This window comes from Hypomesus nipponensis, chromosome 1, assembly GCF_054491055.1.
Source record: "Hypomesus nipponensis isolate SF chromosome 1, ASM5449105v1, whole genome shotgun sequence".
Lineage (NCBI taxonomy): Eukaryota > Metazoa > Chordata > Actinopteri > Osmeriformes > Osmeridae > Hypomesus > Hypomesus nipponensis.
The window spans coordinates 5,667,798-5,684,844 of NC_140361.1; the positions used below are offsets into that span (position 1 = coordinate 5,667,798).

General features: G+C 40.0%; 1 long non-coding RNA gene across 1 annotated transcript; it reads left to right on the forward strand.

Moving 5' to 3' along the window:
- The first annotated feature begins 10,863 nt into the window (after positions 1-10,863).
- On the forward strand, positions 10,864-11,858 carry LOC146302185 (uncharacterized). Its single transcript, XR_014726944.1, has 3 exons — positions 10,864-11,120; positions 11,206-11,317; positions 11,453-11,858. It is a non-coding gene; the product is annotated as an uncharacterized LOC146302185 (long non-coding RNA).
- Positions 11,859-17,047: the final 5,189 nt, after the last annotated feature.

Consider the following 17,047-nt stretch of genomic DNA (forward strand, 5'->3'; position numbering starts at 1 on the left):
CAAGTTATGACAGCTCTCTTACTGTGTCAGCATCCTATCATTACGTAATATATTCAATAGTATGTATTGCAGTGAATTCTAAACAGTAGAGAGGTGTCCTTGTTTTACATAAGAAAACATTGTATAATGCCAGCTGTTGTTAGTGTTTTTTAGGTCATTGTTTTGTGGGTGACAAAGCACTTTTGTTGGCTGTCAACCATTGCTAGTGTTATGGAAGAATGAGTTGATTTGAGACATGTATGAATGTAGGTGATTTGGTTGTTTTAGTGCATTTTGAATGTGAAATTAAAACTACTGTGCCGAGCTGAAAGTTGGTTAGGAGAACTGCGTTAAGAGTTTTGAAAATGTGACTTAAGTATTGAGAAATGCCGCCTAGCAACTGTAAAAAACTGTAATATTAATCAAATAATTAGTAAAATTAACCAAATACCGTATTCAGCCAGGGGGTACCCCACTGTTACGTAATAAAGCCATACACATCATAGAAATTATCCTCAGCAGACACTTTTCTCCAAAGTGGTGTACATGGGGAGATTTAATTGATGGAAAGTCTTATCTATTCTCAAAACAATTCTGCATTTTATAGCACGATTGCACATACACTCAAATACATACCACACCACAATTCATAGGTTCTTTTTTTGTGAAAGTGTGAAAAAGCAAGACAAATTTGATCTAGCGTTTTATCTTCAGATTGTACTTTCCGAAAAAAAAAAGTTATTCACGACCACTCTTTCACTCTAATCAATATTTAGTGTTGAGTCGACCTGGCCTTAAACTTTCCACATTGGGGCCACCTCTTCCCCAAAATATATAAATAAGGAAATAAATAAGAATCACCTCTTCCAGCTTGTTGAGGGACTAAATCAATTTTCTGATTACATGGTTCAAGGTACGACGTAGGCACTAAGCTTATTAACTCTCTGGGCTTGGCTGCAGTACCTGGAGACCTGCCAACCAGGCAGAGAGAGAGAGAGAGAGAGAAAGAGAGGAACAGAGAGAAAGAGAAATACTAAGAAGCACTGAGAAATCTCAAGCTACAGCCTTGGCTTATACTGCAACCAGCACCATACTGTTCCCATATAAATCAAGGGCTTTTCCTACAGACACTGTTGCACCCGCTCACTACTGAATCCTGTCTGCCGGATTCTGTGGTCCATTGTTACTAGCGCTTCCAACACTGATCTGCTATAGCAGGGATAAGCCCTTCCTCCCCATTGGCTAAGCCTTAACGTAACATTTAAAAATGTCAGGTTTCATAGTAGGCACAATACAGATGTATTAATATTGAAGAAGTGCCAACTTTACTGTATATCTATGTGCTTCATGTGTGAGGTGCGAGTTCTTAGTATATCTTGTCAGGATTAAACAAGCCGGCCCTCTAAACCGTGGGTGGCTAATAATGTCATGATAACACGAGAATGACAGTAATCTCTTTCTGCTCTTAATCACTGAATACAGCCCAGGGATAGAGGCTGCATTAGGATAAGTCATCACAGACGTTTGTTATGTTTTAAATGTTTGGCCCTTCTCCAGAATTGGGCTCAAAAAGTAGAAACTTTTTTCTAACAGGGCCCTGACAGTGTCAGACAGTTTGATGTCTTTTATGTGTCTTTCCTATCCTTATTGGTGTTGGCATGATTGTGTTTTTCCAAATTGGCCAAAAGTCCAGGTCACAGAAAAGTTTGCTGCTTAAAATACAATGCTAGTGCTATTTGACAATCTTACCACATTATACATTTTGGTCAAACAGCTTGAGACTTCTTATGCTTTCACCTGCATTAGATACATGCGTTTGTTCATTGCTTTGACATGAAGGAAAGTGCTTTTGCTATAGAAAGTTTCGATTTTACTTTGTACTGTGTGTGTGAATGTTTGTGAGTGTGTGCGTGCGTGTGTGTGTGTGTGTTTGTGTGTGACAAGGTGCAGCTTGCATTTATTTCACGGACCTCTACATACCTCACAATGATCCATCTCTCTTTTTCTCTTATCTTTTTACTCCAGTGGTTTCATCCTCGCTTTGCGTTCCACCTGACCGAGTGTTCAATTCATCCAGCATGTTCCATTGATACAGACATTCACTGAGGCATGGGACTGGATGAACTTCTCCCTGACTCTCCCTTCACCCCGACCTTCACCTCCCTCCAACCTCTGTGACATCAGCTGGTCTCCTGCTTGTGGATTGAGCTCTGTGCTGCACACAGCAATTGAACAGGCTTCACTCACGCTGAGCCACCGTGACATAAGCACAAGTTTCAGATGCATTGCGATGCACGGCGAGTATCGTTAATAAAGCACAGTTTAGCTGTCACACTGCAGGCATTTCTCGTGCAATATCAAACGATCGAGAAAGTTCATTCAAATCAATCGCCTCCATATGAGCGAAACACACTGTAAGAACAGCAAATTGTTTGTCTTGTGTTTTGACTTAAATATGTTACTGTCATGAACTGAAGTTAAATTAAGGTTCGATACCAATTTGAGTAGGTTTAATGATGGGCCACAAGAAGAGCCATAAGCCTGTGTTGTTCTGATGCAATGAACCAGACCACCACATGAGAACAGCAAGGTACTGGGTTATTGGGGACATAAACAGGTTATCCGAGGACACTGGTATAGTATTTACTTCAACTGCATTACATTGTGCTGGAGACAGAGGCACTCAAAGCAGATCCCTTTATTGAACAGCTAACCCCTTGAGATCTACTGTGTGAGAGAATCAGCTGAACATAAACATGCAGTCATTTTAGGTGATTTCCTTAGGAGACCCTCCTGGTATTTTTCATGTTTTCATTCAATTTAGAATTCACACAGTATGGTATTAAAAATCTTATTTTGTGATAAAAAAACGTTTCAATATTATAAATATTGATTCGACTGTGGAAGGATATATTACAAAAAGACTTGAATGCATATAAAGCATGCCAACATTGCGCGAACCATCGATAAAACCTGAGAGCATGAAACAGTCTTCCAGATTGTGACTTTCATTACTGTCACTCATGGATGCATCCGAAAGATGCAGAAGTGTCATGGCTCTGATCCCCAGTGTTTTTGCCCTTCCTGGTTGACCACCACAGTAGCAGTCCAACCTCAAGGCCTTCTTTGTATCCTAATGCATTAATACACTGAGCTATAATTTTTTTTACTCTGACTTAAATAAAAATACACGTTTAATAACGTGACACATTAAATGTTCTGCCTCATTCTTTTGTGGTCTTGTCCTTTTGTATTGACCTCTAGTATAACCACAGCAAGGACTCTTCACAAGACACATTACTATTCAGAGCCAATAATGTTTGAGATGCTGGTCTCTGCTTCATCTTTCCCTTCAGGTTTTTTCTACATTATAACTCCAAGGTCAAACATCATGCGTGTAACATAAGGGTGTGGGGAATGCATACAGTGTAAAGAAGTTAGGAGGTATTTTTCATTTTCAAATAGTGTTTAAAACGTTGTCTAATGTGCTGCATGAACAGAAGTTGTGAGTCTTTGCCCAGATGGGATGGTGAACCAATGAAGATCATGATGTTATTCAAGGTAAGGTTTAGCATGGAGGAAAATATTAAACTCTCTAAGTGAAGTTTTTATAATTGTCACACTTAAAGCTTAAAATCATGTTATACCTAAATTAGTTTGTAACCTGCACACATACAGTAGTTCAAATTGTAGCCATTGAAACAGGATTAAGTGTGTCCTCAATTTAAATTATTTCTTGACTTCATGCCTTCAGTTCACATAAAACCCGTCAGAGGGCATTACAAGGTTGTAAAGGACAAACTATTTAACAATTATTTTCTAGTATTGTTCATGTATTGTGCAAAATAACAAAATCACAATTCTTATAAGACTACTATAATTGCTCTCAGAATTTGTGCCATGAGGAATTCAATATGCAATATATCAGAAATGTCACACATTAGTTCCTGTTTTTGCACATGTGCTTTTGCACACCTATGTCGTTGCCTTACTAAGACATCCACTCTTGTGGAGCTGACTGCTGTGAGATATATATATATATATATATATATATATATATATATATATATATATATATATATATATATATATATATATATATATATATACTGTATACATACTTAAATGTAATGACTCAGTAATGTTACTGTAAAGCTAACCGGCCATATGGATAAATACTGTACTAATCAAATCATACACGGTTGGTGGTGCTACATCTCATAGTCTATCTCATACTTAGTCAGCAAGTAAGAAATTCCTCTCACATCAAAACTTTGCAAGACATTGTTTTCAAATTGCAGCAAGGCGTGAGAGCACAGCAAGGATTATTTTGACAAGGTGTAAAACAGGGGAACTGTGAGGGGGAGGGGTGAGTCAAATACAAAGAGTTCCATCTTTCCAGGGATCTAATTGAACAGTGGCCCATTGGGATGACTTTAAAAGAATATTTCTTCCCTGTTTGGAGCTTACTTTGTTCAAACAGGTCTCTGCCAACTGTTGGATTTAGTTTCTTGTTCTTTGTTTGTTTTCCAAGCTCTCATACATAAAACATAGCAGTTTGATGGTAACGCAACCACAGGGAAATCCAACATCCAAAATTCTTGGTTTTAGTTTTTTCTTAATGTTGCCTTTTGAGAGTTTCCTCAACTTTTAAAATGATTAATGTTGACTCCTAATTCACCAAATCTTTTTACCTTGAAGATTATTTGGAGATTACCCATCTTTTCCAAATATTTGTTATCAATCTTAACTATGATTAAAACTTTCAATGATTGACCTACGTATGACATTATCGATTTTTGTCTAAAGAACTGTATAATTTCTCATAATCTCTGAGCTATAATATATAACAATTAGATTTTTGAAGACCAGTTAGAATTTGAAAAAAAAAAACTAACATTTTATTTTGTAAAAAAGGCAACACTTTATAGGGACACTATGTTACTGTCACTTTTTTTTAACATGGGTCACAACTGCTCAATTGATCAGTGGAACTATAAAGAAACAGACTCCTATCTTTTTGTGGTCAGACATTAACACTTCATCAAGTGCATAACTTTAATTTCAAGTTGTTTCATGAAAACTGCAGTGGAACATACCATCGGGATGCACATGCTGTAAATGTGCGTAGTAAGATAATGGTCAAATGTTCGTACCATGATTGCAGTAAGATACAGGATTGATGATGTGGTCTTTGTGAAGAGAGGAATACATTGTGAGAACATAGTAAGATATGGGGTAGTTATACTGATGGAGCTGAGTGAGGTAGTTTAATTAGGAAGGGTAATGGGCTGAATAATGATGTTACCTTTTTGCCATCTGGCCCTTGGTCTCCTGGAGGCTGAGCTGGTGTTATTGTTCTGACTGGGACCAGCCTCTGGAGATGCGGGCTTGGGTTTACTACATACAGCGCTCTCCTCCTCTCCTCTCTTCAAGGCACAGGAGACATATTACAAAGCAATTGATTGTGTACACATGCGACACCCTGCCATTGACGGCTGCATGTGAGTCTGTTTGTCCCTGAATGAAAACTCAGGGGTTTAGAACCACATGATGGGTTTAGACAGAAATGTGGTTTAGGCACCAAAACTGATCCTCCCCCCTTGTCCAATGGGACTTTTTGCAATTGAACAGGAAGTGATCATGAAGAGCCATGTCAGCGCATCATCTTAAAAGTTAGTAATGTTTTGAAATTGCAAAGAAGGGTATTAGCATGCAAAATATTTTAATCTCCAGAGCTTGCAAGGATTATGTTTTGGGCTCAATGAATGTGTTTAAAAAATGGCTCAGGGAACAGAGCATATGTTTCATTTCTGGTCTGCCAGTTGGAGTTTTTCAGGCTTGTAAAAACAAATGTTTTTGTTTCCCCCTAATACCCCATAGGTGTTTGTAATTATACAGCAAAGGCATCCTGTCAGCAATCAATTCATATTAAGCATGACAAGCTGAGTGTTTGTAAGTCTAACGCTACTATACCTGCTGAAGGCTTTCACCCTTCTATTGTCTTGGGGTCATAATGACCCAACATTTAAATTGAAAACCTGAAAATTATATAAACCATGAATCTTAGTAAATGGCCTTTAGATGTAGTTCCCTAAAATAAAGGCAAAAATGTAATGAGTGTGTATGGTGTATGACTATGAATTAGTTGTGTTCTCCGCTCATAGCTTTAACTGTGTGCCAAATATCACATTTCATTTGTATTCAAAGGTTCAGTTGAGTTCTGAGATAAATTGGACTCTGAGTCATAGTGACCCAAATTTACAGTGTACTGTAGATATTTCGTTTTAATAAAGTCCAACGTGATTCTAAACTAAATGGACACCCACAGTACACGCCACTTGACTATATGTCTGTGGAAATATAATGGTTTCAGAACTAAATTAATCATGAGTTCCAAGATTGGAATGGCGTACATACAGTACTATGGATACCAACCCGTCATACACGACCAAAGACTGTCAGGCATGTTCATTGTCATACTACATCCTGGGAAACAGGGATATAGCTCTGCACAGAGTGTGGAATAATTCAGCATTATGTTTGACCTTCGGACAATAAGCACTCTTATGAATTACTGACCGTAGCCATTAGCAAGATTTGCAACGGGTGTGGGTTGCTGTCGCACAAACACAAAATAGTATTCACAGCAATAACAATTTTTTTTGTGTGATGTTCTGCCTATATCGTCTCTTCCTTTGACATCTTTTGTGAAATAAGATATGGAAATGCACCCCCACCCACCCACCCCACAAACAATAACAAACATAACCTCATTCACACTTTCTTGTACCAAGTTGTATACCTACAGGTTGCCCTCCTTCCCTGTCTCTTTGGTGTGAAGACTTTCATTAGCATTCTTGTAGCTCTCTACGCACATCTCCAGGAATAATTAGCCGCTGGAAACAGGGCCACTGAGGTGGAAGAATGTGTCATAAGGGACCTTTACTCCTATAGTTTAAGTTTGCCACTTTAATATTCCGCAAATACAAACTGTTTTATCATACTCTTGGAAGTTCACATAAGAATTACAGGTGAACTTTCTTTGTTTTTTTGTTGTTAACCTTTTTGTAAATGTGTTTGTCCTTTTCAGAACTAACATACTAATGAACATTCGAGCAGATTAATTTGAGAAAAACCACACTGCTTTTAATTGAGAAACTGATGAGGAGGGTTACATGAGAGAGGTGAGAGGGGGTCGATAAACCTTTAGAATATATATATATACACAGTACCAGTCAAAATTTTGAACACATTTTCCCATTAAATTGGAAAATGTGTCCAAACTTTTGACTGGTACATTACATTAATATTTAGTCATTTAGAAGACGCTCTTATCCAGAGCGACTTGCATACAGTGCTGTACGTTGTATTAGTTTATATATTAATACATAGATTAATTATAAACTAATATTGACCAAAATCAGCAAAAAGGAGAATATTGGCTTCAAAGATCCACAAAGCTTTTTGAGAAAGTAAAGTATTAACAACATTTATTTTTAAATCTTATTTGCAGGATGATGAAGTCAGTAAGGGGCTATGTCAACTTAGTATAGCCATTCACAGCATTCTGCTCACTCCACATATATTCATATTACATATGTATTATGTACTGTATTTTATATTCTAGACCCTGTTTCTTCTGCCTTACATGGCTGGTTTAGTGCATAGGTCAAGATCACACTATGAATTTACATTGGAAATAAATAGTCAGAGTTGAGATTGCATGTGACCCTCTTGATTATGTATGCAAACTGCTAATATTCTAAGGCTACAGTATGGAACATCTTAAAGGCTTGATGGTGTTTTAAGTGCCTCTGGGACACAAACTTGTAAAAATAGGGCATTTGTGGACAGACATACGCAACAACAACTCTCATCATGAGGTTAAAGCTATATAATTCTGGGCAAGCATCATATTTCAGAGGTTAATTGCTTATACTGAAAGTATACATTCATGCTGTGGTGGTCTCCAGTGGGTGAGGCTATGCATCTCTGGAGCACATTTGTAAAATGTATATAGAATATATTATTTGATATCAATGGAAAATACTTCACACAATACAGTTGTAACCAGCCAGACTTGTGGGATTTCAATTCAATGTTTCCACAGGATCCGTCTGTTGCCTACCTGATGGATGTCAGTGCATGGAAACAAAGCAGGCCAAGAAATGTGCTAGGCCGGTCTAGTAGTTTATAACAATAATATGGATGGCAGACACGAAACTGTGACAACATGATGCCCTGGCTTGGCTCCTGATCTCAAATCAAAGACAATTGCTTGTATAGCCTTTTTAAAGCAATGTCTGAAGGCTCACAGAGGCCTACAGATCATCATATCTAAACCTTCAAGGAAGACACGGAAAACCCCCCATGAAAACTTGTAGAGACAAATGGAAGGAAGGAGGAGCAAATCAGTGAGGGATCCCTCCTCCAGAGACGTTCAGTAATACAGAGAGGAGCAGACCGTAAGCTAAATACAATCATGCAATAAGACTAGAAATAAAACTGAACATTTGCAAGTGAATGGATGGTAAAGTCCCAGATATATCTGATATCATTTTTCATAACAGCCAGACACCACTGACACCATCAACCGGCTGTGAAGTTTGGCAAACTGTGCTATTGAGTGTTGTAGAATGTAACAAATTGATTTTTTTTCCCTTACAGAACATGATAAACATTACTTTCACAGCTGTTAAAATACATAGCAATATTGCAACATTCAGATAAGTCATCCTAGTCTGGCCCTGCCCTCCTACATACTTCTGCTCAATTTTACTTTTGCCTGTAGGTCCAATCAGCGAACAGAGGGAGTGGCAGAGAACGATGGCGTTGATGTTGTGCGCAAGTTTGATGCGAGCGAACCTATTCGGTCCGTTGTGGCAACGCTGCCGAATATCCAGAAGTTAACGCCGGAGCAAGAACAATCCTTGCTAAGTTTTGTTGGTTTATTTATTTTCTCATTTATTTCAGGGACAATGCACACGGATCAACAGCAAAAACTGTAAGTGCGCCAGAGTAAGCCAGAGAGGCAAATTTTCATCTGCTGTCCCTAGTCAGATGTTTAAAGGCAGCCCAATATTACAAAATATCAAATAACATACTAAGGTTAAAATAAGTCAATAAACATACAGTAACGTAGACACACCCAGTTCACATATAGGCAACTGAAAAGTGTACCTACAGTTCAAGCACATATGACTAAATGTAAATGTACATATGAGGCACATGATGGTGGCCATGTTGTGAAGTTTGATTTTCCAGCTACCAGCTTCCTCCGTTACAGTAGTGGTGAAGGAGTTGGCTAAGGCAAATGCTAGCGATTGGTCATCAGAGTGGCTCTGGGCAGATCCAATAGTTTTAAAGTTCAACAGAGTACCTGCCTTCAAGGAAGTTAACGCTTGTCAATTGAGGAATCCCAGACCCTCTGTACAAATGAAATGTACGAGGGTCTAGTTAGGACCAGGCTAATGTCATCCATCCTATTAATGGTGTATTACAAAAAAAAGAACTTCTTGCCAGCTGTCAGACAGAGCAGGGAACAATCCAAAACCGAGACTCGACGAGTCAGAACCAGTACCGGTCCTAGCACATTTGGCGCCCTAGGCTAAAGTTATCACCAGCACTCCCCCCCCCCCCCCCCCCCCCCCCCCCCCCCCCCCCGGGGGTGTCGCCCCCCCAACCATAACACGGACATATGACGTGGCATGGTTTGCGCCCTTTGCTGGTAGTGCGGGAGGGTTAATTAATGGCTGCACTTTGGAAAATGCCGCCCCCCTCTTCATGCCGCCCTAGGCGGCTGCCTATGTCGCCTATAGGAAGGACCGGCCCTGGTCAGAACCACAATGCATACTGGAATATTCTTAGTCACATAGAGCTGTCAGAAGTAAAAAAAATAATTCATGGACAGTTGACTCTCTCCTTTTCCAGGAGAATTAACTTCAGCCTAGAGGCCTAGTTTTGAAGCACCATGAGGCTTTATTGAATAATAAAAAATGGAAGAAAAAAAACATCAAATGATAATTCTCTCGTCCTAATTTTCTGAGGCTGTGGTTTGCTGACCTTGTGGTAGTGTACTGTCAAGGCTCCTTAGTCACAGTAAGCTTCACGGATCAATTACCTCTCATTGCATATTTACCAGAGCTTGAGGTTCTAGAAGTACTGCGATCATAATATCATTTATTATAAATAGTATTGCTGTGCATGTGCATCCACATGCACTCGCTCTTGTCCATGTACAGGCACAAGACAAACACATGCATGCATTCACAGCCACACACACTCATTCCTTTACACATACACACACACACACACACACACACACACAGTGAGGTTTTCCTCACTGCTCCTATTGAAGTTCTACTCAACTGTTAATAAGGCAATTGGAGGGATCAATTGGCTGGTTTGGTTAATGAGAATGTTTAGAGACGGAGAATTGCTACCTCAACAGTAATTGAATTAGCTTAATGTGACTCAGTTGGACAACTTTTGTTTGCATGTTTCCAGCTGTGGGGCAGTACATGGCTGTAGTAGAGTTGGACAACCATCAACTTGATTTAAAATCACTTTATCAAGGAATTTTTATACATAACATAAAAGAGCTATGGACTACTAGTAAAAAGGATAACTTGGCTGCATCACTGAATTTGCGGAAGAGTTAGTACTGTAAGTAGCAGAGCAATTTATAATTATTCAAATGGGTCCCTTCATTTGGAAGGATTGTTCAAGTACACCCACCTCAGAGCACTTTCTTCACCACCAAAGGTACACCATCTGCTCCCTGTAAATGCATCTTTTCAAAGGTGTTACTGAGGAGAATCCATGACGATATTTGTTTGTGTGTGGGAGTGTGTGTGCTACACTATCCATAGTACCTTGCCATATTGGGTAGATGATGAGGGATATTACATTGCTCTTGGGTCAGGTCTTGGGTAGTTCCTGGGCCATACCTGTGTGTGTGTGTGTTCAGATTGTGAGGCTAAAGTCACACAGTGTGATGGACCTTCTTTTTATCAAAGACGGAGATAGATGGGGAAAGTAACTGGATCAGGCTAAAGAAGGGTGAGTACATAGAGAGAGAACAAGGGATACATAGCCAGACCCGAAAAGGAGAAAGGAGGAGAGAGAAAGATAGAGAGGTAGGTAGAGAGAGAGAGAGAGAGGGGGGGGGGGAGAGAGCGAGTACAGGAAGGAAAATTAGTAGGAATGTAAAATGTGTTGTAGGAACGTACAATGTGAGGTCTGAGAACAGAGCTCCAGGCGATGCAGGCTATGCAGAGCAGATGGGAGAGACCTTCTGGTGCCAATAAAGCTGATAACAGGTTGCATTAAAAGGGTGAAAGGGGAGCATGGTGCCAACTCTGAGTAATATGAATGATAATACGGTGGATGGATTGACAGAATAAAAATGTGTCTGCCTTGCAAACGGTACATTCTAATGTGTATACCCTCTTTTATCATGGAATGACAGGCTCTTCACCCGTGAAATCCCAGCACAGTGTCAACCAGCCTCATCCCCCAAACAGTCCAACCACCGAAAGAAGAAAGAACATTTTAATATGTCTACCTAATCCATAACCAGTCTGGTGTTCTCATGGGTTAGGCCCTCGAAGGCTGGATGGTTACTGATTACAACAGTTTACAGGGGCACTTTTAAATCATGGACAAAACAATACTCCTTATTTGTGTCTAAGGAGAGATTTCCCTTTGACAGCTTGAATGATATAAACCAATTAACCAGAACCCCTGCTGTGACAACACAACACAGCGCTAAAAATACAGAACAGCCGGGTGTTTGCTTGCCCTCTTTCTTTTTTCTGCTATATAGCCAAACCATTGATTCCCTGCTTCAGCGCGCCCTATTAAACGGATACTAGTGGGACAATAAAAAGAGCAGATATCCTGCTCATTGTCTTCTAAATGCTGAGTATTTTTAGACTTCTGGCCCCTTGATGTGAGAGGAGAGAAATGGTGAGATGGAACATATGTGGTGAGGCGAGAGAAAAGATCTGGAACTTTGTCACCATTGAGTACTGGGCTCACTGAGCAGACATCAATAGCGTGCGTTTGCCGCTTGGCGCTCGCCTTGAAGTCCACTGAAGTAAGACAATGCTTGGTCCCTGTGGTGGTCACACATCTCTGCCTCTACCCAGCCCTCCCACCCCAATCGCTCTGTCTGTCTATACCTGAATGCTTCTAATGCATCAGGCCACAGCACACTCGGTTACACTGCAGAAAGAAAGGCAGGCAGACAGATAGAATGACCGACTGACAGACAGACAAGCATCACACGGCAGGCAGATATGCAGACAGACAGGTAGACAGTGTTATGTTTACCAAAAGTGATCTTTGGTAAAGAGAGAACACAAATTGAATACATTGAAATAATTGAAATTTAATGAAAGAACTATTCCATTTCCCCTCTCATCTTACTACCACATATACCAGTATGTTGGAAAGACCCTCCAGTGGTGTAATACATTATTCCTCCCCCTCTTCAAACATTGTCGTCTTGACACATGATAAAACACAGTCTTGGCATTGTCTACTCCCTTCTCTGTTTCTCCCCCAGGGTATAATGAATCTGCAATTACAGCTGGAAAATGCTCCCTTTTGTTGAGCTTCTGCACATCACTATTGGATACACAGTCATGGTAATTGTTCCCAAATTGCAAGAGAAGTTGCTTAAATTGTCCTTCCCCTTATCTTGTGCTCAATGATGGCAAGAAAAACAGTGCTAGCTTTTGTATATATGTCCACTGGGCTTGAGCTGTTCTGAAGGTAACAGTTTTGTGGTACAAATGTGACCAACCCTTTAGCTCTAGTCTTTGTAAATCTCAAACATTATTGGCACATGCTTACTGTATGTGTGTATGCACTCTTACAACAATCGCTTCTGACTTCTTTATTTCTTACACAAACACACATTTTGTGCCTTTGCAAAAGAGAAACACCATATACTAACATGACTATACCTTGTGGAACCGAATGCTTGGAAGTAATATTAAAATAACCCACTGTAACACCTCTGTCCCAGAGGTGGCAAGTTATTCCAGCATGCTAATTAATTTACATAATTGTCTTAATTACACAAAGCAATTCAGAGAACAAAGGAAGTCGAGTCACTTGGCGCTAACCCAATGTTATTGGGAGCCATACATCTGGGTCTATACAGGTGTAAATACAGTTTACCCAGCGTCACGCGTGTACACAGACACGCGCACATATACACACCTATCTGCTGAAACGTACTAGAATGATCAGCATACTAGAAGGCAATTCATACCTTGAAACAATATTAATGTTCCCCCATTTTCCTCAACTTAAATGGTCCTTGTTTGTGCTCCTTGTTAAGTGTTTTCTTTTTTATATACTTTCCATTAGGGCAAGCCTTTCCCTTAAATGAGTTCATTATGTCAGGTGTCAGCCAGTGCTATTTTTCTTCAAATATGTCACAAGGTAAGACAGAGAAGGATGTATCCTACATGAGGATGCATGCTCCAGTGCCCCACATAGATGAGGTTATTAGCCATCACTTCCAACATGTGAACAAACTACTGCATCTAATACCCCTTCACACACAGTCACACACACACACAGTCACAAACACACACAGTCACACACACACACACACACACACACACTATGAGAGTGACTTCAGCAAAGACAGATTCATTACCCTGCCACAGTTGTTCCCAGAGGGAGGCCACACAAATGAACTGAGGAATAGGTCAGATTCTAATAACTTTGTGTACAGGGAAGAAACTTTTCTTTCTAGACCACTGACCAAGTCACATCTTGTGTCTCCATTGTTCGAGTTAAATCTGACATGACAATTATACAAACAAAGGGAAGCTATGTTGCCATGGCTTTTTGAAATGTGAATGTGGAGAGACTATTGAAAAGCCATACTGTAAAAACGTAATGGCTTCAAAAATGGTGTTGAAAGGAGCTGTGGGCGAAGATTCTCCATGTCCACACTCTAGAAAGTGCAGTACATTTAAAAACCTATTCAGCATTGTCTAACCTGCTGGGACGAATCATCTTTGCTAAATGAAACTAAACTATCGTATTTAATTTCATCCCCTCCATTTTACCGTTATTGATTATACATGCAACGTAAAAAGACAAACACTAAAAAGGTGAGAGGCAGATGTGTTGGATTAAGACAATTCATAGAGGGATCTTAAAGGCCTGTTCATGAACCCTGGTCAGTCCCTATTGCATCTAAATGGAAATACTTTCATGCCAGCAAACAATGGACTAAACAATCATAAACTGTGTTCAATTATTGTTTGGTATTGTCTGCCCTATATGTAATGTCTAACTGCCTTCCTCCTTAAGCTAGATCTCTTCATTCTTACTTAGTACATCTGTATTATATCTCGTTGCAGTTAAGTAAACAAGCTATGAGCAAAATAATTTTAGCTCTCTCCCAAACTTCCTAACCGGTATATTTCTACAAGCGAAACTGACAAGATGACAACATTTCCCTTGGCTTGCTCTCCAATTTACATTTGTATGTACTTTTCTATGCAACCAGAGGAATATTAGATCCCATTTGGTCCTTAAAAATATACATTAAATAGGAAGGGTCACTCTTGATAAAATTACTGTGATGTCCTCTTATCTCTGTACTCTTCATGCTGCATCCTGGATCTGCGAGAGTGGCCCAAAACACAATAATAACGACCATTTGAGAACCCTCACAAAGCAATGCTCTATTCAACAACCAAACTAGATTCACAATCTGACATCCAAGGGCTTGACCTGTATAGCATTGCGTGGACTTAGCTTTTTGGGTTGAACTTTTCCAGAGTCTGTCAACTTACTTATGGATCTGAAAAGCCATTTACAGTTCGTCTCACAGTACTGTACAAAGTAAATTGCTTAAGCCTAACGGGTGCCTGCAATTTTGTATAGGATTTGTATGTGCATTGTACTAAGAAGACCATAAAAAAAGTGTTAACAGAAAAATCTAAATCATTCATTACCACACTGGGATAGTTAGTATGCAGGGGTTCGTTTGGTATGTCACATTTGTGGCAACCAAGGGACATAGACAGGGGAGAACAGCACAGCACCACTCAAAAGCACGGTTGTCATATTAATTAATAGACGTTTATTGAAATAAACGACAAAAAACACAAAATAAATGGGGCTGTTTGGGTTGTAGGAGTTGGTTAGACTACGGTCTTAAGCATGTGTTGGAGTCCAGCTCCTACTCACTTCTAGTGAGCTCCCCCCTCCGGCAGGGTTGGCTTGCCTTTCATGGTGTGGCCGCCGTGTGCCTCCCTTGGGAGTGGTACCTGGACATACATGCCTCCGATCACCTGACCCCGGGCTTGCCGGTGACGCAGTCTATAGTACAGCACTCCTGGGTTGCCACACATTGTACAGAAAATAGATGGAATCACCATTCGAGGAAGACTGTGGATGCCCACATGTCCCCTTCTCATTCTCCACTGATGATTCTCTTTTCAGGCAATGTCATTCTCTCTCTCTCTCTCTCTCTCTCTCTCTCTCTCTCTCTCTCTCTCTCTCTCTCTCTCTCTCTCTCGTTGCCCCTCTCGTTCCTAAACAAAGGTTACGTGTTTGTGACTGACAAATTCTCAGACAGATCCACTCCTCCATTTCCCCCAAGAGTTCCTTAGTGGCAGAGGGACTTATAATAGATCAAGCGGAGGTAAGTTATGACAGGTGCAGGAAACAGAGGTGGGCCTGGGTGAGGAGTGGTGATGATGGTGTAAGAGTAGGAGGGAAGTGAGCAGGGTGAAAAAACACATGATGGCGTCCCCCTCAGGACCTAGTCCTCCATCGCCTCAACGCTCAGAAACTAGCGCTCTTGTTATTGCCTCTGTGTAGTCTGTAGGTTTCTTTTTTTTTTCATCAGGCTTCTGTCCACAGCTTTTTAGAAAGGCTTCAGTAACATTCTCCCTTGTGGGGCTTTGTTGAAATGTCCTTTGTTTTCCTTTTTTGTTTGTGGTTTGGATGCGGGCAGGGCGGGGAATCTGCACTGAGTGCTCTCTGTAGTTACCATACATCAAGAATAGCCACACGTAAGTTACTATGGCCATGTTTATACTTTTGCCCTTGTATCGTTTCCCCTTCCTCCCATTTATATATACAAATACATATACACATATATACAGTATATATATATAATATTCATGACACAGATTTGCAGTTTATAAGTCTGAAGTTTGTGAGTTATTTTAAACGCCTGAGGGTTATGAATATGAAATGGTGGTTTACGCCCCCTCGCAATGCAGTTCTCTGTAGGAATATTCACTGGAAAACTACACTGCTGCAATACCTCCATTATGGGTCTTCCCTCAGTTGGCACAATTGGACTTAAGTGCCACTGAGGAATAACAGCCCATATTTTATGTGACTGACTCTGGTGCAATATACAGTACGTTGTTATGCCCAATCTGTAACAAATCAACTAGGACATAAATGCACAAGAGAATCTTTATTAGATGGGCCTATCAGGGGCTTAAATTGTTGTTCAGTGCACAGTTCTGAAACAGACACTGTAAACAAAATGTTCTTCAGAAACTAATACCATCTTTTTTATTGTTATGTATTTCACTTTAACTTCAAGTGTTGTGACAACTTTTCTACCATGGGGATAATGTTTAAAGTCCTTTGTTTAGCCATGCTTTATTGGCATCACAATCAGACAGCAGTGATCGGATGCCCTCCGTATTGTGTGCATCCCAAAAGGACTACATGCTTTCACCGTTTGAATAAACAAAAGATCTGGATTATATCCTTGTCCTGCTTCCAAGAGATTGTTGGCAGTCTGCATCCCAATTAAACTTGTCCAATGTATTTATTTATTTATTTTTGACAAAAATTAGACCCCAAAAGTAACAAGCCCACTCTCAATCGAAGAAGAATGTCAATAACCCACAATTCATTGTTTGATTTTTTTTTTCCAGATTAGCGTGTTAGAGATGATGTAGTGAGCATAGTGATCTCGTTGGCAGAGCCAGTGTGAGATGATAATCTTTATTGGCCAATGGCCTGTGATTTCAGAGAAGGTGAAGAGTGTGTTTGT